A 22171-nucleotide genomic window follows, 5' to 3' on the forward strand; every position below is an offset into this window, starting at 1 on the left:
CTGTAGCATCCATGATATTGCAGTTTTTCCATAAATTTTTAATACATTGTCTGTCTTCTCAATCGGTTTTATCAGTTAGTTGTTGGAATGTTTGCCATAAATAATTAGCTTACAAATTCGAAATTACCCCTCGATCCATTGGTTGGATTAACGAAGTCGTATTTGGCAACAATACTAACTAGAAGTCAGATAAATGCGTTGGATGGCTTGGAGTAAGTCAAGTCAGTCAAAAGTAAAGTATTCGGTTCGAGATTTTTAAATTCGCAGGAGTTTTCAACAGAGCAAAAATGTCCGGTAACCAAAGTTCTCGAAAATTTTTGCAGTGATTCAAGATTTTTTATCGTATGTGCAAATTACTGGTAAAGATGATTTTGAAATTTCCTTCAATGTTCTTGAGATTTTAAAATGAGGAAGAAGCAGTGGTTTTGATTTAAAGTCTCCATTAGTGTTACCACTCTGTAGAAGTGTTAAACATTTTTTTAGCTTTAAATCCTAAACGAACTTAGCAATACTACTACAGCAAGTGATTTCGGAGAATCCCAGTACTACAGCATAATACTGAAACAGCATAATACTGAAAAGTGGGGTCTTCCGTGCGCAAAAGAAACGCAAACGCGAATGAATGCTTCTGTTGTGGCATCTGTGACTAACCGACAGATATAAGTACTCAGCACGCATGTGCAAACCGGCGATCGCACGCTGTAATGGCCGTCGTTAAAGCTATCAATAAAGTCAATATCAAAGCAGATTTTATGGCTATTTACTGCCTAACTGGGAGGAAAATTTTCCAAACCACATCTTCGTATCAAGCGAACTCTTTACCTAACTCTCATCCGCCCAATCCTTACTTATGCAATTCCTGGATGGACAATTGCCTTTAAAACGTATGCGAAAAAATAGAAGTTCTACGGAATAAAATCCTTCGCATCATGGTCAATACTTCTTTGTTAGAAATTCTGTTATTCACCCCGACATCGACATACCAAACATTCGTGATATATTTTAATGTATTCTTACTACTTCTTTAACATTGACTGTAGTACCATGGTGAGACCGAGAATGATACATTATAATGCCGAATGGTAGTTCTGGTATTGACCAGACTCTCCCTGTATTTACTTTATTTGCAAAGATAGGATTTTGTTTCCTTCATTCTAGGAACTTGTTTTTAAGTTTCGTTCAGTCAATATGTACACACACTCGGCGTTCCTTCACTCCACAACCTACGGGCGGAGCGTCTTGCGCTTCACTGTTAACATGCCATTGGCCTTCGGTACTATTTTCAACTATACGAGCGAAAACGCTAGGGCATTATGGGCTTGTTGTACTAGCAAGATCCAAGATGATGTGGCGATGGTTTAACGCCACAATACTTCAAAATTGTGAGAAGGTTCATTAAAAGGAAAGCCGAAGAATTTAGTAAACCATAAAATTTATTTAAAATTAAAAGGTAAAATACTAAATTAAATACACGACGATAAGCCGACGTCAATTGTCGGCCACGAACAGTGAAGTACAAGTGCAAGTGAGTTTCTCGGCGAAAAGTTAAAGTCTTCATACTCGCGCTATAACGAGTGCGCATGGGTACAGCGCAGCAATCATGGATACTGCATGCAAATGCTAAAATACAAATATTCTCGTCGGAATGCAAATATTCCGCTACAACAATATGTAATATTTTCTTTTGCATAAATGATTTTCTTGAGTTCTTTGTATTCACTCTTAAATAATATTTATTCATTCTTAAATTTTCTTATAGTAGATATGAATATTGAAATTTTAATTTTCAGCTCCGAAGTGCTATACATTTTGAAATTAGCTTTTCTAAATGGCTACAGAGTTTTAAATATGCTGATATGAATCACTGCATTTTTTGAAAATGTACTGCTATTGAAATTGAGTTTCTAGTAGATTTCGCAGTCATGTCCATAAAAACAAGAACGGAATCAAGAAATTCAGTTCTAAGTGTGAACTGATCTATGGGTTCAGTATAATTCATGATTCGTAAGAAATTACTATCCCTTCAATGAAACCGAAAGGAAGAAAAAGCATTTTGAATTTTAAACTTTGCATGCAGAAATATCATCAACAACAACAACAATTAAAGGCTTCACTGTCTCACGAGACTTAATCGCATGTACATGTTCCACTCCCCACAGAACGAGGCGTGGAGGTTCAACCTTCGATCTCGCACTTTGGAGAGCGAGACGCACCGCCTGGCAGTAACCAGACGGCCCTGGTCGTTAATTTGCTACCTACCACAAAGAATATCTTTGCCTACCAGTCGCTCGGGCTGCCCGTCGCAGCGGAACATTACCCCTCCCCGGGCTACTAGAACCACGCCGCGTTAGGACGTGCCAGACCACTGGGCCGACCAATGAGTGACCTTTTCGGGGCCTTCAGAACCACCAAGTTCATGAATTTTATACCCCCGTGGCCGATACTTCCTATGTACAGATCCTAGCCAGTAACTTCGCAGAGTTCTCTACGCCGACCTTCGGGAGAGAGCTGCAGAAATATCAAGGAGGAATGATTGGTTTCTTAACACTTTGAATGTCAAAACGCTCGAAATGGCTTTTCATTCAAACGATCACAACCGCCTGAAACGGCCGAGTTAGTGATGTTTTTTTTTTCCCTTTAAGGTATGCAGTAGCAGGTGCAGTTTCCCCAAATGCATAGTATCGGTTTATTACAGACAGCTTGTCCTAAAAGGCTTCTTTGTTAGGAAGTAGAAAGGATGTCAATTGAAATCTTCACACGCTCTTTTGTGCGTTAATGGACAGGGAAGGGAGGAAACGGACATGACGGGTAATGGACGGTTACGGGCGTCTCGGTATTTTAAGCATACAGGGTTAACGAAGGATTTTGTTTTCTAAGGTTTAATTGCGGCAGTACATTCTACAGTTATTTGACTAAAAGAAGAAAAAGGCTAAGATCGTTTATTAATGTCTAATACTTCTCTCTGATGGCAGTAAGCGTATTAAAGAACGAAATAAAAAATATTAGCAAGTGTTACAGAACTATTCCACCAAATTAAAGAATTCTCACAGCCTGATTTGAAAATATTATAGCGTTTCGTGCACTAATAAACATTCGTAAATAGTGATTTAACAATTGAAAAATAGGCTGTAACTATTGTTAATAACTATTCACAATTTTAAGAAAAATATATTTGAGTTTCGGAGAAATGCAAAGTATGTTTTACACTGCAGGGAAATGCTGAAGATTGCACATTAATTGTGAAAAGTCTGATCACAGAAATCTCGAATATGAAACTACATTCTAGATTATAACCATTAGATTGAGTGTTTCGAAATCCCAGATTTCTATCGGGTCTGCCTTAGGGCCGGATTAAGACTTTGAAAGGCCTTAAGCGTTAAAAAGATTTTGGTGCCTCCATATACGTTTACGCCAGTTTTTCTTAATTTCTTCTCTCTCTCTGGGTTTTGGTTTCGCTGCACCATGCATCCCAAGGTAAAACCGACAATGGAAAAATTTTGGTGTTCCCTTTCCTAAATACCTTAAAGACCTTTTTGTGGTATCCCATTTCCTGACTATCGAAAAATCTTTTTGTGGCAGCCCCTTTTCTTGATGCACGTTTCCTAAGCACGTGCTAATATTGCTTATTGGTTAATCCAAACCTGTGTCTGCCATATACGAATCTAACAGATGCTTTGAGCCCAACAGAAGTCAAAAAATTCTTTCTCTAAACTTATTAAGTCACTAGAATATTCTCACAGCATTCGCCTCGCAAAATATCGACTCTGTCATTATAGTTAGTTGTAATCAAATTATGTATGCTTTGTTTATGTTACCTTATAAATATATCTTAAATACCCCTGCTGTGCCTCCCTTTTTTAAATGATTCTAGTTTTGCAAGCTAAAAATAACTTTATTTTGACTTTCCGTGTACTTCATTGCCAAAGTCTAAAAATTAAAGAGACACTGGTTTAGATTTTTAATTCTAACTGTATTTTGTAACATAAAAGCTACAGTGGGGCTTAGATTTTGTTTTCAGATTATACAATAGAAATTTGAAATTAACATATATAATAACATAAATTACACTTGAAATTAACATAAATAACACTTTGCCAGTAAGAATACTGTTGCGTGCGTAACGGGTTTGTTACGAAATGAATGCACAAGTCCGATGAAAAATGAACAAAAAATTTATTATTATCACAACAAAAATGCTTAAATCTTCTCAAATTATCATGCAGTATTACAATATCTCACAGTAGTAATCTTTTAACTACTCAAATGTCCAATAGAACGTAATTCGTAATTCAAAACAGCTAAAGAAAGCTAATCCGCGAATTCGCTACAATCAACAAGAGCAGTTTTCTAAACAACAACAAACTAAGCAACTACCACAAACAGAGGTGTTTTCCTCCTTTTATAAGATTTTAAAATCACGCGCTAGAATTTTCCAGTACTTTCTCGAAATCAAAAAGAGATATTTATTTATTTAATGCACGCGCTCTTGTATTTTTAATTTTCCGGCTTAGCTTTCTTCTTTTAATATTCGTCACGCGCTGCACTGCGCGGGAAATAAAACCATTTAATTTATAATTGAACTAACATTAGCTTTTTAAATACCTAATTCGTAACACTGCCCCCTTCTCAAGGACTGCACGCCCCGGGCAGTACAATCCCTGGACAGGAAGCCAAACTTACAACTAAAGCATGAATACAATAATAAGAATTACATTACAATAATAAACAACATGAAGAATAAATGCAATAAATAAAACAAATCAAATACAAAATACAAATCAAATGCAAAATACAAATCAAATACTAAATACACATTTAGAAGCAAAAAGGACCATGGTCTTACACTATTTACAATTATTTACATTACGTACTATGGCCATAGTAATGTGCTAACCTGTCGTAATGAACGACTTTAGGTTTAGAGTTCGAAGACTTACGAATCCGAACCACGACGTCATTCAGCCTGTTTAGGACTGTGTACGGACCATCCCAAGGTGACTGTAATTTCGGACAGAGTCCCTTCCGTCGAGTCGGATTCCACGACCACACCTTGTCTCCTTCGTGGAATTGATGTTCAGTAGCTCTTGTGTCGTATCGGGTCTTCATCTTCTCCGTCGCCAAGTTGAATCGCTCTCGTGCAAAGTTGTGCATCACTTCAAACCGGGCCTGGAGATCTTGAATATATTCCTCAGGCGATGAAGGAGCATCCGGAGGGCAACCAAACAAGAGATCATAAGGCAGACGAAGGTCACGACCGAAGAGCATCTGTGATGGAGAATAGCCGGTAGTCTCGTGGACAGCACTGCGGTAAGCCAGTAAAAAGAGTGGTAATTTCTTGTCCCAGTCCTGTTGGTTTCTGGAAACCACTAATGAGAGGTTATTAAGGATGGTTCGATTGAACCTCTCTACCATGCCGTCCGACTGGGGATGTAATGGCGTCGTTTGAGTTTTGTCAATGCCGAGTAGTCTGCATAGTTCTTTGATTACTGCAGAGACAAAATTCCTTCCCTGATCGGAATGTAACTGAAGAGGCACTCCGAACCTGAAAATCCAGTGCTGTATCATTACATTAGCTACTGTGACAGCCTCTTGATAAGGAATAGGATAAGCTTCAGGCCACTTGGTGAAGTAATCAATGACAACGAGTATGTATTTGTTGCCATCAGCAGTTCGTGGCAGAGGTCCCAAGATTTCAAAGGCGATACGTTCAAACGGCGCACCTACGTTGTAACGTTGCAGCTTGCCTCGGCTGCGTTTCCTCGGTCCTTTCCGACCTGCACAGGCATCGCAAGATCGGCACCACTTTTGCACGTCATCCTTTGCATTATTCCAGTAAAAGCGCTCACGAACTCTCTGTAAGGTCTTCATAATTCCAAAGTTACCTCCTGTAGGGCTGTTATGTAGTTCTTTAAGGACATCAGGAATCCGGGATCTTGGAAGTATCAGTTGCCATCGGAACGTCTTCCCATCATCCGATTCGAATTTCCGGTATAAGACGCCGTTTCGAATGTGAAGTGAATCCCAGAGTGCCCAATACTGTTTGGTTGTAGGACTACAGATAGAAATGTCCTGCCAGGTAGGTTTTCTGGTTGATGACTCCATTAAATCAATTATGGGTTTAATGTCGCGGTCTTCCAGCTGGTCTTTCCTGAATTCATCATCATTCCACGGTTCTCGATCAGCCGATGTTGATGTTGTAATTTGTCTTGCGACCGGAGTCAGCAGCTCGTATTTCGCTTCCACCCTGGAACAATATCGGCAGCTTTCTTGGCAAGGTCTTCTAGACAGGGCGTCGGCGTTTCTGTGTGATAATCCCTTACGATGGCGGATAGTGATGTCATATTCTTGGAGTCTATGTATCCACCTGGCTATTTGACCCTCAGGATTCTTGAAATTTAAAAGCCAGGTCAATGATGCATGATCGGTGCGGAGCAGGAATTTTCTGCCGTATAGATAGTGATGGAACTGTCCTACAGCTTTGACTATGGCGAGCAACTCTTTCCTGGTGACACAATAATTCCTCTCCGGTTTAGACAGGCACTTGCTCCAGTACGCCACTACACGTTCTTGGCCGTCTATTTCTTGGGACAAAACAGCACCGACACTTTCATTGCTCGCGTCGGTGTCGAGAATAAATGGTCGTCGAGCTGAGGATACGTCAGGATTGATGCAGATGTTAAAGCCTCCTTTAAGTTGTTAAATGCATCCTCGCATTCTTTTGTCCACAAGAATCTTTGCTTGCTCTCTGTCAGTTTGTGAAGGGGTCTTGCGATGGAAGAAAAGTCCTTCACGAATCTTCTATAGTAGGTGCAAAGCCCTAGGAAGCTTCTCAGCTGATGGACATTTTCGGGACGTTTCCAGAATTTAATCGCTGATACCTTTTCAGGATCCGTGCGCACACCTTCTGCAGAGATGACATGTCCCAGGTAAGTCACTTCCTTTCGGATCAATTTGCATTTAGCGGGACTCAGCTTCAGATTGTCTTCTTTCAGTTTCTTAAGCACCTTCCTAAGATTTTCTAAATGTTCTTCAAAACTCTTTCCGGCGATGATGATGTCGTCCAGGTATATGAGGCAGGCTTCGTAGGAAAGGCCTTTCAAAACAGTCTCCATAAGACGTTCGAATGTTGCCGGCGCATTACACAGTCCAAACGGCATCACCTTGATTTGCCAAAGCCCTTGTCCGTAGTAAATGCCGTCTTTTCTCGGACTTCAGGCTGTAATTCTACCTGCCAATACCCCCTCTTTAAATCAAGTGTTGAGAACCACTTGCTTCCAGAAAGAGTGTCTAGAATGTCGTCAATTCTAGGAAAAGGGTAACTGTCTTTCTTCGTAACCTCATTCAACCGGCGATAGTCGACGCAAAATCTTGTTGAGCCGTCTCTCTCTCTAACGAGAACGATGGGAGATGCCCATGGACTTACTGAAGGCTCGATGACATCGCCTTCTTCCATATCTTTTAACAGTGTTCGCACCTCTTCCTGTTTAGCAAACGGTAGACGTCTTGGATGTTGCTTGATCGGGGGATGATCGCCGGTATCTATTCTATGTTGTGTTAAACTAGTTCGACCCACGTCAGAAGACGAGCGGGAGAAAACAACTTGAAGATCTTTAATGACGCGATCGGCAGCATTCCTCTCTTTATCGTTTAATTGCGCATTCTGCAATAACTCCGATGTAATGCTCTCTGAGGACACGGACTCTTGGATGTTACTCTTTCTTTCAACGCTGGTTACCGGAGTACATGCTGCAACCACTTCACCTTTCTTAATAATTCTTCCCTTCTCAGTTACATTGGCGACTTTCACCGGGATAACCGTTCTGGATAGGTCGACGAGTGTTGAGGCTACTAGTACTCCTTTTGGGCTATTACAGTTATTGGGATATTCTATGATGCCGTAGCGGAAATTTCTGTTTTCGGCTATGGATCCAGGAAGTAAAATTTCTGTTCTTGCCGGTATTGTGATATTGTCTTGTGCTATGATTTTATGGACAGATTTAACTTCATCATTGACTCCAAATAACGCTATGTCCTCAGATGTAGAATGCAATTCGTTATTTTTAAAGTCCAAGGAAAAATTGTATTTCCTTAGAAAGTCCAATCCGAATATGCAAGAATCAGTGATCCCTGCTACATATGCCGCGTGATGGTAAGGGGCACTTCCAAACGTGATGTTAACATTTACTTTTCCATCGATGTCGATCTTCTTACCGGACACAGTCTGTAGGGTAACGCAGGGCGGCGTCCAGATAAGTTTGCTTCCCAGTTGTTCAGCCAAATCTTTTCGGATGATGGTAACGTTAGCTCCTGTATCTATCGTCATATTGCAGGGAACTCTATTAATATGTCCTATTATGAAAAGTCCATTACTGCCGCCTCTCACTGCAGAAATCTGAAGCGCTTTAAACTGGGGCTTTTCATTATCTGGCAACCTCCGCCCCGCGAGATGGCCACTAATTAGTTTCCCTGCTGTTTGTTAGGAGCGGTTTTAACATCCGTACCCTGGGGTGTTCTGCAGTTTCGTCGTATGTGTCCTTCAGCACCGCAGTTCCAGCACTTTACGGTCGGTTTCTTGTCACCAATATTCCGTCTCAAGGCATTCAGTTGTCTAGTTAAATCGTCTAGACGAGCAGTGACTTGATCCCCTGGCTCCTGGACTTGAGCAGCTCTGATTGGATGGCGGTCTCGACGGGTGGCTTGCTGGGCTGCCTCGAATTTCATGGCGTACACTAAAGCGCTTTTCAGATCTTTAACATCCGCCATTAGCAGTGCTTTCTGTATTTCAGGGTCCCGGATGCCATCGATGAAATATTGCAAGGACAGGATTTCCCTTGTTTCTGTCGGGCACTCCGAAAAGGCGTAATGTGACAGCCTTTCAACATCCGTGGCGAGCTCCTGAAGTGTTTCGACGAGCTTCTGTTGACGGGATTTTAATTGGATCCTGCTGTAGTCTTTTAAACATTTCTCCCCGAAGCGCAGCTCCAAGGCGCTGGACAGAGCTTCGAAATCTAACCTTTTGTTTTCGGGAAGAATCTGAAGGATGAGATGACAGGCCTTAGCTTGGGAATCCCATCCATTCGCATCCGCCACGATAGAAAATTGTGTCTTATACACCTGCCAGGAGGTCTTCCCATCATATGTCGATAGCTTCAGAGAGGGACGAGCAGACATGGGTAGAAATTTTAAACCATCCGAAGTGCTCCCTGCCGTCGCTACGAATTTCTTTAAAGTGTCAACTTCTTTGGCGACGACAGCAGAAATTCTGTCTTCGATTTGTTGTTCAATATGTCCTTGGACGGCAAAAACTCTGTCTTCGATTTGTTGTTCAATATGTCCTTGGACGGCAAAAACTCTGTCTTCGATTTGTTGTTCAATATGTCCTTGGACGGCAGAAACTCTTTTTTCAATTTGTTGTTGGAAGGCCGAAACTCTTCCTTCGACTCGTTGCTCCACAGCCGACACTCTATCTTCTATTTCATCTTTGACAGAAGAAACCTTTTCTTCAATTTGCCCGACTTTATTTTCGACAGCTCCTATTCTGTCTTCCATAGCCTCAAATTTACTTTCTATTACGCAGGTTATTTCTCTTTTCATTTCGTCTTGACCACCTTCAATCTTTTCTTGTACAGCTATTATGTCTTCTTTAAAAGTTACTTGACCAGCTTCCAACTTTTCGTGAACGGCTTCCATTTCCTTTTTAACGGATCTCATTTCTCCTTTAACGGAATCTTGGCCCAATTTCATTTCTTCCTTAACGGATTCCTGGCCCAATTTCCTTTCCTCTTTAATTTCTTCTTTAAATGAGGCAAAGGCTGATATTAACTGCCTTAATTGCTCTTCCATCGCTCTTGTTATTGGCATTCAAATCCCACTCCTGACACCAAAAATTGTTGCGTGCGTACGGGTTTGTTACGAAATGAATGCACAAGCCCGATGAAAAATGAACAAAAAATTTATTATTATCACAACAAAAATGCTTAAATTTTCTCAAATTATCATGCAGTATTACAATATCTCACAGTAGTAATCTTTTAACTACTCAAATGTCCAATAGAACGTAATTCGTAATTCAAAACAGCTAAAGAAAGCTAATCCGCGAATTCGCTACAATCAACAAGAGCAGTTTTCTAAACAACAACAAACTAAGCAACTACCACAAACTGAGGTGTTTTCCTCCTTTTATAAGATTTTAAAATCACGCGCTAGAATTTTCCAGTACTTTCTCGAAATCAAAAAGAGTTATTTATTTATTTAATGCACGCGCTCTTGTATTTTCAATTTTCCGGCTTAGCTTTCTTCTTTTAATATTCGTCACGCGCTGCACTGCGCGGGAAATAAAACAAATTAATTTATAATTGAACTAACATTAGCTTTTTAAATATCTAATTCGTAACAATACTAAGCTGAAAAGTCTGATTTCTGAGGGTTTTTAAAGAATAAGAAAGTTCAAAGAAAATAACAGTTGACCAAATAACTGAAAAAAAAATCATCTTCTCATCTGCTGAAGAAATTGTCTCTGAAAATAAACAGATGAAACATTTGAAAGGGAATTCGCAGTTATTACGTCAAATATATTTTGCAATGTGTTCGAAATAAAACGTGATTTTTTGCAGAAAAATCTGCAGCCTTTTTTAATTAAAAAAAATTAAAAAATCTGATGTGTACACCACAGGACTTCCTTGTATTGGAATATTAAATTTGAATATTAAATTATACGCATTTTTTCCTGCATTTCATTTAAACTTATTGGATTGAATTAAATCTACTTCGCCGACAACGCATAAAACACAATAGAATAAATGCATTCTTTAAAATTCACTCTAGTATTTGTTTACGATAGCGACACTCTGGCGCTAGATTCACTTAACAGTATTAATAATTATATAACAGTTAACTTATATAATAATTTTATAACGGAAACTAAGTTAACTGTTATATAATCCAATAATTGTATAACAGTTAACTTATATAATAATTTTATAACGGAAACTAAGTTAACTGTTATATAATCCAATAATTGTATAACAGTTAACTTATATAATAATTTTATAACGGAAACTAAGTTAACTGTTATATAATCCAATAATTGTATAACAGTTAACTTATATATTTCGTTCATATTATAACTCATAATGCACAAAATTTATATCATTTAAAGAATAGAATTATCTAATCGTTGCCACATGTTCTATTCAAATACTATAATAAAGCTAGAGTGATGTATAAAAGAAATTAAGCAAACAAAACAAAAAGAAACAGTTTTTTACAGACGATTGAGTATTTCTCATTTAATTAATTCAGTTCTCACTTCGCGAGAAGGCAAAAATACATAAAAACTCAAAATATCTATATTAAAAATTACAAAGTAAATCTTAAACACTTATTTCCTCGAAAAAATTCCAGAAAGAATTAAGCATGATTTAATTGGCAATAATAAATGAATGCGTTATCCTTGTTGTTGCGAAGCTAAGTTTCTCTAAATTGGCAACAAATCCACTAGTCTGCTGTTTCAAATGTAAACATCAATGGCCGCCATTAAAAACAGGCTTAGTGGCAATTAAATAACTTTAAAATTGCTAATAATTCTAAAAATATTGCACACAGATTTACTAAAGGCATAAAATCCTTAACCGGAAGATAAAAACAACATCATTGAATCATTTTTAAAGCAAAAAATGTACAATTTACAAACATATAAGAGTAAAGAAACTGAGATCACTGAGCCGGGTAACAGAGTGGATATATATATATAAATATATTTATATACGTTTGGTGCGGCCGATTGCAACCAAAATACGAGGTGCACATCTACATGTTATAGCAGTCCTATATACAAAATTTCAACGTTCTGAGGCTACTCGTTTTTGAGTTATGCGAGATACGTACGTACGCACGTACGTACATACGTTCGTACAGACGCCACGAAAAATTCTCTTCAGAATTAATTTTAAAGCAGTTTTATAATTTTTTTTGAAGTAAAGAGTATTTTATTCTGTCTTTACGTACACATATCACGCAAAGACATTGTTAAATTGCATTCGATACCGGTCAAAGTGGATATTTTCGTTGAAATATGCTGCCTGAAACTTTTCGCGATTACAATACTTCCTTTTTACTTCGTACAAGGAAGTAAAAAGAGAGAGAGAGGGATTTTTAAAGGAAATGGCTGGTATTCGCCATGTCTATGTGAGAATGTCGCCATACCTATAACGAGTCTATGTGAGAAAACCATGAACGCAGTATCCTGATGCAGCGTGACCGTCCATCAGCGACTTATCCCGCCCGCTCGACAGTAACATAAGATCAGGCATCGACCTTATAAGAAATAGACTAACCCAAATGGGTTTTCTCCCTCGTCTGAGGCGTTCCCGGATGTCACCTTGATCACATCCGGAGGAGTAGGGACGACTTGCAGAAATTTAACAGGGGTTGCCTATTGCAGCGTGTATAATTGTCAAGAAAAAGCTGGTTGTAGCGCCTCATTTCACAAATTAGAATTTCTACATACTTTTATTTTTGAAATTGAGATTGATTTTTAAAAATTTAGCATATTTATCAAGCATAATTAACGTTCCAAATAATTATAAAGCTATTGCGTGCTTTCAGGGCTGGATATTTTTTTTAGCTTTTCCTATGCTGTAAGGAAATTTGTAACTACTTCTTTTAGAAAATAATATTTTAAATCTGAACTAATAGAAAATTTCAAACAAGCAATTTTCTCTTGCAATTTTTATGCTTTTTATTGGTGTAAATAAGTAAAAAATACTAAAATATTTAAAAAGGAATTTTTGAAAGTTTTGTTTAAATTCTAAATTGTGCGACTTTTTTAAAATTGTAGATGAGTATTATAGTACAATTTCTATAAAGGAATTTTATTTCAATTATATTTCATAATACATCATAGTGATAAACACTTTTGACTCCTTAATAATTTTTATACATTTAATTCTAATATTAAAATTGTATTTAACCGTAATAGTTAATTCTGCTTGTATTTTATAATTTATGATTATTTTTTAATTAATTTTTAGTTCTGCATAAGATTTCTTTTATTTACTGTTAATTTAATTTATTAGCCCAAAGGGGCGGTAGCCTAGAAAGGATGCTAGTTTCGAAACGGCATTTTTCGCTGTTTTACTATAAATGTTAGTGTCTCTTTGCAAATTGTTGTTACCAAATATTATCGCCCTGTATTATATTTAAAGAAATTAAATAATGAAGAATCTGCATGAATACATGTATGTTTCTCGCACAGTGACAAAAACGACAGTATCTGAGGCCATCAAATTTTGAATAATGTAATCCTCCATCCTAGCATGGGCATCTGGACGGCCGAATTTCGAATTTGTTTTAATATATTTCATAGTTTGTAAAACTTTAACGAATTTTTGATTAACAAACTCAACGAGTTCAGAGCGAGCATTGTACGGAAAATAACAGTTTTATCTCCAGTGCGGAAATTCTAAAGATATGCTGTTTTCAAATGTATGTGGTTTAAGGACGAAGAACGTGATGTTCAATAAATATAGGTAACACACAAAACGTTAAAAAAATTTTCCTTTTGGGCGAAATATAAAAACTGAGTGCTTCTAGATTTTATTTTATTTTTTCTTTTTTCCCTTCATTACACTCAGAAAATTTTATGCTCCGAATTTTATAAATTACTAAAACAAATATTCCACTTTAATGTTAATAAGTTAATGATGATATAATCAAATAAATGATTGTTTTGTAATGTTATTATAGTTGTGAAAATCACTGCCAGAAAACGTTCATTAAATTAAAAAAAAATATCGAATCTTGTTTAATTTTACCTTATTTATTTCAAAGCATCACGTACTATCAATCTTATTTAATTTTACGTTATTTGTACGCAGAATTAAGTCCATAGATTTTGTGCTTAGAATTTTTACCGTTTTACCAAAGTAAAGATGTATGTATACGAATTACGCGTGAAAAAAATTCGCGAAATGCAGTAAAAAGTGCTTTATTGAGATATATTAAATCCTATTTGGAAAAAACTGTGGCTTTTATAATCTCATCGCTATACAACGTGTCACATTTAATAATTAAAAAGAGTTATGTGATACATACGCCATAGGTTTCAGTGTTAAAGTAAACCAGATCGTTCCTACTCTTTCTTGCCGACATATCGGCGACGCGCGCCTTGCCCACTGGGTTAGTCTATCTCTTATAAGGTCCATGAGATCAGGTCTCTGACATAAGAGCAAGCCCAAGAAATTCATCGGGGCAAGAGATCAATATTGCGCCTGTTGTTGGCAAGAGCCTCGAGCACCATACAGGTGACATTTACGACTTCGCTCAGTTCCGACCTCCCCCCAATTTTGATGGAGAGCACCTCAGGAGGACAAGACCACTTCTCTTGCCCTACCGCCAACCGCTCAAGAGGACTTTCGGCTAGCTGCATATTTAGAGCGCGCCCATGCCGCACCTATACACTTACAAACATCCATGCCTACTCTGGGATTCGAACCTGGGCCCTTCGGTATTGCAGTCAGCGTCGTTAACCCCTATCCCAGTTGGACGGCAAATTAAAAATATAAGTAATAGTCCCGGTTATCTGGATGTGGCTTAAACATAGATTTCCTCTAACTGCTAGAAATTAAAGGGGAAAAATAGCAATCTGTTCTTAGAGGAGACGATAAGTTTCGCCTAGGACCGCGACAGAACCTAAAACATTCAACTTACCAAAATAGAATTCATCCTTTATGTAGTTCAAGACAGCATTGCAGTTGCCTATAGAGAGTGAAACTTTATATGACAATACTCAACTCTACATAAATTCTGCAATGGGCGAACCTTGTGGCGAAATGAAGCAAATGGCCAAGATGTAAATTAAATAACATTTCATTGGCAAAAGTTAACACATCAATGCCACACACTTACCCTAATAACTATTTTTTTGTGTTACGTTATATAAGCTTGTTTCCGTAATTTACCATAGCAACTTGCTTTCAGTTTTATATACATAGTAGCCTGACCTGAAGTTGAAAACTTCTATGTTTCACATATATTTGAAATTTTTTACACCAAGTACAAATATGCTATTAAGCATGTACTTGGACTGTTTCGAGGCAGTACGCAGGCAGTGGCGTAGCTAGGTGAAAAAGGAGGGCATCTGTTCCGGAGGGGGGGGGCAGCATCCATGAAATTTTCTTCTCCTTCCCCATTGCACTTTTGCAAACGGAAGTCTTATAAAAATTTTCAGTATTTTCCGGGGGCTGGAAACCCTAGCCACGCCCACTGCCCATAGATATTCCCATCAGCGGAATAAAAAGATTTGAGCTGTTTTAGCAAGCAAGTTGTCTCAAGTGGCGGCTTTGATGTTAAACTCCAGATCAGCGTTGACAAATTAGCATTTTCAATCGATTTTGATGACAGGAACCAGTCCAGGATTTACGTATAAGCTACAATTATAAGCTACACAAGGGCCATTTAAAATCAAATTTGGCACTGACATATAATATCTGGACTTATATAAAGGGCCCCTATGTCAAATAGCTTAGGGTCTTATCAAGTCTAAATCCAGCCCTGATAGGAACAGAAATCCTCAAATCTCTGTTAAGTGAAACACAGCAATGTTGCAATGCACTCATTGTGCCGCCCAGACGATATAGTGGTTAGGGAAGCCTACAGCGGCACTGAAGGGCCCGGGTTCTAATCCCGGTTAAGACATGGATGTTTGTAAATATATAGTGTCTTAGTGGCATAGGGACATTCTAAATATATAGCAAGCCGAAAGTCCTCTCGGTGGCTTGACAAATGCGGTCAAGAGCAGGAGACTGACGTTAATTACGGAAGGGGAAAGTAAACGGCTGTGTCAGGGATCATAAGGGGAGATATATTTTTTAACAAAAAGTGTTTTTAGGTCTCATTCAGTATCAGTATATCAGTATATCATTAACGTAATTAATGAAAGCCATTTGAAACCAAAATAGGATTTGCATTAGTAAATTATAGTTAAGAATAATGGCCCCCATTGTTCTGATTATTACTGGAAAAATTTATGATTAAATCCGATAGTATCTTAAGATGTTTTTGCAGTTGGAAAAACAAGAATATAACTCATTTTGATTCACCTTTCTTTTCTTTATGAATGACGAATATCTGTTTGCCATACACGTGATCAAATAGGGAATAAGTGTTTAATCCGTAAGATTATAAGTATTGATTAACATTTCCTATAACTACTTCTAATTGAGGCTTTCTAAGAGCAATCCTCTTAATTTTGACTCGCAGCTTTTAATTTTAGACTAAAATATGAGCATAGAATCTACCTTTAAACAATGGGATTTTTTTTTAAAACACTGTGGCATGAGAGTGCCTAGTAATAATAGTTTTAGCGTCGCTAAGAATCATTTTCTGGATTCTCATATTGATTTTTTTCAAAAAAATATTAAAAGCTGCAATTGACGAGTATGAGCAATGCATAATACATATATAACGTAAGCATACCATAAAGAAAAATGAACGCCCAACAAAAGCTGATCGACTGCTATTGAACTCTAAATAGGGGTTTATCAGAGGGAAAATGGCAATTAAAATCAATTAAAATTCCATTTAATTGATTTTAATTATTTATTTATTGTATCGACTTATTACTTATTGTAATGGATTGGAATATTTGAATATGAATTAGCTGAATATTTAAGAAAAATATTATGACTGCGAGAGTAGGAAAGCAAACATTTTTTGAATATTTACTTTCGTATAGAATGCAGATGAATTCATTTTTACTCAACGAAAATCAAAATTTAGTAGCTAAGTCCTGTATCGAGCACTTTAGTTCAGTGATCCGCATTAATGTGCGCTTTTTTAAAAAAAATTAAAGGCTTCAAGAATAATTAGAAAAGGGCATAATTCTCTTCTTACCCTTAAATTCTTCAATAAAAAAACTGCATTTTCAGCTATAACCAAGTGAAATAATTTTCTAAATATAATTCAAAGCATGAAAAATAAGGTACATAAACAGCTTGGAAATGGAGCCAGCATTGAGATTCTCTTTAAGAAATATGGTGAAGCTTAACAAAATGTCTACGAAGTAAAGTAATTCCGTAGAATATTTTCTAACTCTTTATGATTAAATTGCACTCAATTATACTTTATAAACGACATGTAAATACTATTTAATGTATATGTATGGATGTGTATTTGTGTGTGTGTGTGTGTGTGTGTTTGTGGTTCACTAGCGGCTGAGCTGTAAAGTCGTTGAACTCAGGCAGGTCGATCCGGGGTTCGAATCCGGATCGACGGGGATGGCTATATTGGCGTTTTCGAGGTTTTCCCCACGTGTAACGTGCATAAGAGTCAGTTTTGCTTAGAAAGTTCTCCACGAGGCACCCTTACCCTTAGGCAAATAACCGTCGAATGCTTTGCTATAATCAAACAAACCAGACCAAACAATAGATATATAAACAAGTAGCTTAAAAAACTGCTATATTTTATGTATATTTATCAAGTAGTATTTCAATATATATAATGATTAAAAGAAAGGAAAAGTCGGATCCTAACTGATTGTATATAATGTAATCCCTATGAAGGCCTTAACAATTCTTTCTCACTTAAAGTCGTAACCCAAAAAGAGAACAAATTAAACTTCAGATACGTATACAATACTGAATCTAATACAAAAAGTACAAAATATAAAAATAAATTATATATGTACGAAACCTAACTATTTATATTGATATTACGTAAATATACGTATGGTAATGAACATTGTATAATAAAGATATTTTATACCTTATTCTATATTTGGTTCCATTTATATATACCTATACATAGATATATATAATTTAAGGATTCCATTTAAGGATTATAGTAGTAGTTAATACTACTAGATATAAAACACAAAAGTGCATCAATAATGTATTTTTCAGTATTATTTAACTTCATTCTTAAGAATTTTCTGCAGTCTAGTTTGCGTTATTTTATTCATAAGTCTCAAATAAAAACAATTATTGTTTATATGTCATTAGAAAATTAACCAAAAAGCAGCGACCACAATGTAATTGAGAAACAGTCCTTAGCCGTGAAAAGGTTAAAAGCCATTCGGTTATGACTATTATCTCACATACTCAGCTACTTCGCATATATGGAACATAGCATTCGAAATGTAAAACTCAATATTTACTACAAATTCATTCGTGTAACAAATATCTGTCTTTCTACACCTATGGCTTTAAAAAAAGATGTTATTTATCTTACAGTTTATCGTTAAGTAATACATTTTCATTGTACAAAATTGCATTCATTCGAAGAATTCAATTTGTATTTTCCTCTGTATAAAACTGAATGTAGAGAAGTTAGATGTTTAAACGACCCCCACATTTTCTCAAGACCACGAGCAAGATTATCCCTTCCTTTTCAGCCCCCCCTGTGAAAAAAGGGGTTCTAAATTTAGAGCTGACCGAATATGAGGGTATTTCGTCCTCTCGTGTGGATTGGTGATCGCGGAGAGAGGGGGAAGACCCTCGGATCACCCCCCCCGTGGTGCTCTCCCTTAAAATTGGGGTGGAAATAGAAGTCCAACCTCTTTGAGGTTCTGGGAACCATTCTTTCATGAAATTTATGAACAAGAAAATAACATTGTACTTTAAATTTTGCAAATAAATAATTCCTGGAATATATTTTTATTTTTATTTTATAAATATCTAACTCTAAAGTAAATCAATTTTCTTCTTTACTCTTATCCCTCAAAAATTTTTGTTATTTTCCATTTAGCAAACGTTTCGTTGATCCCTAGCAGACAATTAAAAAAAAAAAAAAAGAAAGAAAGAAAGAATAGAAAGAAAGAAGTCGAAAAACTAAGTTTGGCATTATTATAAGAGTAAAAACAGGAAACCCAATTCAAATTAAAAAGCTAAAAAGATCCATTCACCCAGCAATAACAGGAATAAATTACGTTGAGCAAATAATAATAGAGAGTCGTAACTAATATTAAATTCACCATTGCAGCTTTTTTTATAGGAAACCGGATATTCATTAAATTGAACAGCTGGGAGCTTGTTTACGTTGTGATCATTAAACAGCAGAATTTATTACTGTCCACAAAAACATATTGCACGTATATCTTAATGCGGGGTAAAACTTCAAAATATATCCAGTTATAACCATTTAAAACACGTAAGAACTCTAGACGCTTGTTTTTTAACTATAAATGCCTCTCTTTATCTCCTAATTTATCTCGGTTTCTCTTTATAGTAGCTTACTACATGAAAGTTCATTTCTCTATTTTCAAGACTCAGGAGTACGAATTAACAAACGTAAATATGTTCTTTTTTTTATTAAAAATGCAACCTGTTAAAAGCAAATGATATCCTCCCACGGAAGAGAAAAAAAAATCTATAAAGCATGAATACAGAAATACCTTGCGTAATCTGGGTAGCCAGTTCGACCAGTTTTCCAAACTGTTTTAAATCAGACTAAGTGTATATAAAATTGGTAATTAGTTCCAAACAAGATTCCTTCCCGTTTTTCAACAAATAAAATGTGGCTTAACAAATTTAACTGTCTTTACTAGGAGCAATGAAATGAACGTTGTTTGTAATTTATTGTATATTTTTTAAGCCGCCCTACCGGGATAATGGTTAGTGACTTTGACTGCCGTACCGAAGGGCCTGGGATTGAATCCCAGAGAAAGCATGGATGTTTGTAAATGTGTAGTGTGTATGCGGCATGGGGGAGCTAAATATGCGGCGAGCCGAAAGTTCTTTCGAGAGGTTGCTGGTAGAGGAAGACGGGAGACCTTCGAACCCGTCCCCATTGGGTGCTCTTCATCAAAACTGGGGGCAGAACTGCACAATGTCGTGCTGTCAAGGTTCTTGCCAACGACAGGCGCAGGCAGTCTTGCAGTCATTGCCATGATGAATTTCATGGGCTTGTTCTGACGTCACCGTCAGACAAGTGACGTAAGTAACAACGACAGCAACAGACAGACCATTCATATGTTTTAACCTCAAAAGTTATAAAAAATTGCATAAAATGTTTTGTTGTACTAAGGAATGTCCAAATTAGTTGTGCACTCATATAGTTCTTATGTCTTTATAAGCAAAATGCTACAGCGTTTCAGCTGATAAACAACATTCGAAAGCAAGTATTAATATATATTTTGCCATAGGACGGTCAAATTGGACTGCAGTTTTCAATGGTTTATTTCTTATTCAAAAATAATCATATTATTATAATATTTCTGGTGTAATTAGAGATCTAAATTGGGAAAAAATATCTCAAACTGATTATTTTTTAATATCCACGTAATCTTTGAGTGACCTACACTGTTATAAAGGCATATTTTAACCAATTTGCGATCTTTTTAGGCCAAAGGAACAATTTGCCCAGAAGGGCTATTAATTTCGTTTTGACATTTTGCGTTGGCTCACTGTAAATGCCGGTTCACTTTTCAAATTACTGTCACGAAATATTAGAGCCCTGCAATATATTTAAAGAAATTAAGCAATGAATAATCTGCATGAATGTATGCATGTTTCTCGCACTGTGAAAAAAACAGCGGTACCTAGAGACATATCTAGAACTTGGAATTTATTATCTATTTTACATTTTGTCAAACATAAAAGAATTTTTGGTTAACAAACTAAACGATTTCAAAGTGAGCAATGGCAACACTATACGAAAAAAAAAAAAAAATCTCCAGCACGCGAGACTATGTATTGGAAATTCTAAAGCTATGCTTTTTTAAATATCTTGTGATATTGCTATTGAATTGAATTTTATGGTTGAAGTGCGAAGAATATGATATTTAATAAATAAAGATAAAGATAACACACAAAACGCTAAACAACGCCCCTTTAGGCGTAATATAAAATCTGAAAGCTTTCAGGTTTTTTGTATTTTTTTTCTTTTAATTTATTTATTTAGTTTGAAGAAAAGTCTACGTTTTCTTTTGTGAGAAAGTGATAAATCAGTATGAAACCTGCATTAAAAGAAAAAAAAAACTTGTATTATGGTAAAGAACACTATTTAAGAGGGAAGGCATGCCTTAGTGGAGGGCTATCTAAGGAATTGGCTTATATTTATATTACACATGAGGAAAAGCATGAAAATCTTATGCAGCCAGTTCATTCGATGGGATTTGAATACTAATTGAACTTAGGTTTCAGAGTGCTTTTATCATTCGACCAATAATGGGCCCTAGAGGATAAGTATTTCGTAACAATGGAAAAGAATGTATTAGAATTTAAAAGGAATTATTTTAAAAGTCCTATGATTTGTTCTCTTGGATCATTTATTTTTATAATTCATCTTAATTCATTATTAATATTTATTTTTAGAAAATGGTTTACCTAACATCAATTTTACTAAATATCTGTCAGAGAATTAGCATTTTTTGGAAGCCAGAGAGATGAAAAATATGCAACCGCCTTCGCAGGGAATCAAACCACAGACCTCTGGAATACCGGCCCAACGTACTACCGTTACACCACGAAGGCACGCTAGGGAAGTGGAAGAAATACCTTATAAATTTGCTAACAGAAATGAATATCGATTTCTTAAAAGAAATCGATATTAATCGATATTAATATTACTCTCGTATATATTGGCCTTAACGTAGAATTAATTTTTAGTTTTAATATCAATTTTTAATCACAAAATTCGCGAAAATAATTCAAATAATTTGGAAAAGAAAAAGCAAAACCTTTAAAATTTTAGAAACTCTGAAAATATTCTTAAAAATTACTACTAAATATGTGACAAAAATATATATTAATAATACAGGTGGATAATCTATTATTAATCCGTTTGTGCTAATAAGCTAATAAAAACAACAGTTCTAGTTATATATGTATTTATTACATACACACCTATTTATTATTCTTGGTATAGTTTTTAGTTTTAGGTTATGCTAATATAATTCTTTTACAGACCTGCTGAAATATTAAGTTCAAAAATTACTTAATTTTGACTATAAGTAGCTCTTTTAATAGCTAAATAAATTTTTTTAATAAGATTTTATGGCAAAATTCAGACAGTTGGTACAGTTTGTTAGGTTCATTGCAAAGCTTTAGATTTTCATATGTACGACTAAGAGGTCAAAATTACAGGTTTCCTTAAGGCAACGTTTCCCAAGCTATGTTTCGCGGAACGCTGGTGTTCCGCAAAGAGTCACTAAGTGTTCCGAGAAAAATCTTGA

This window comes from Stegodyphus dumicola, chromosome 8, assembly GCF_044657685.1.
Source record: "Stegodyphus dumicola isolate Sdum_Otavi_A_Nest chromosome 8, ASM4465768v1".
NCBI classification, from domain to species: Eukaryota; Metazoa; Arthropoda; class Arachnida; order Araneae; family Eresidae; genus Stegodyphus; species Stegodyphus dumicola.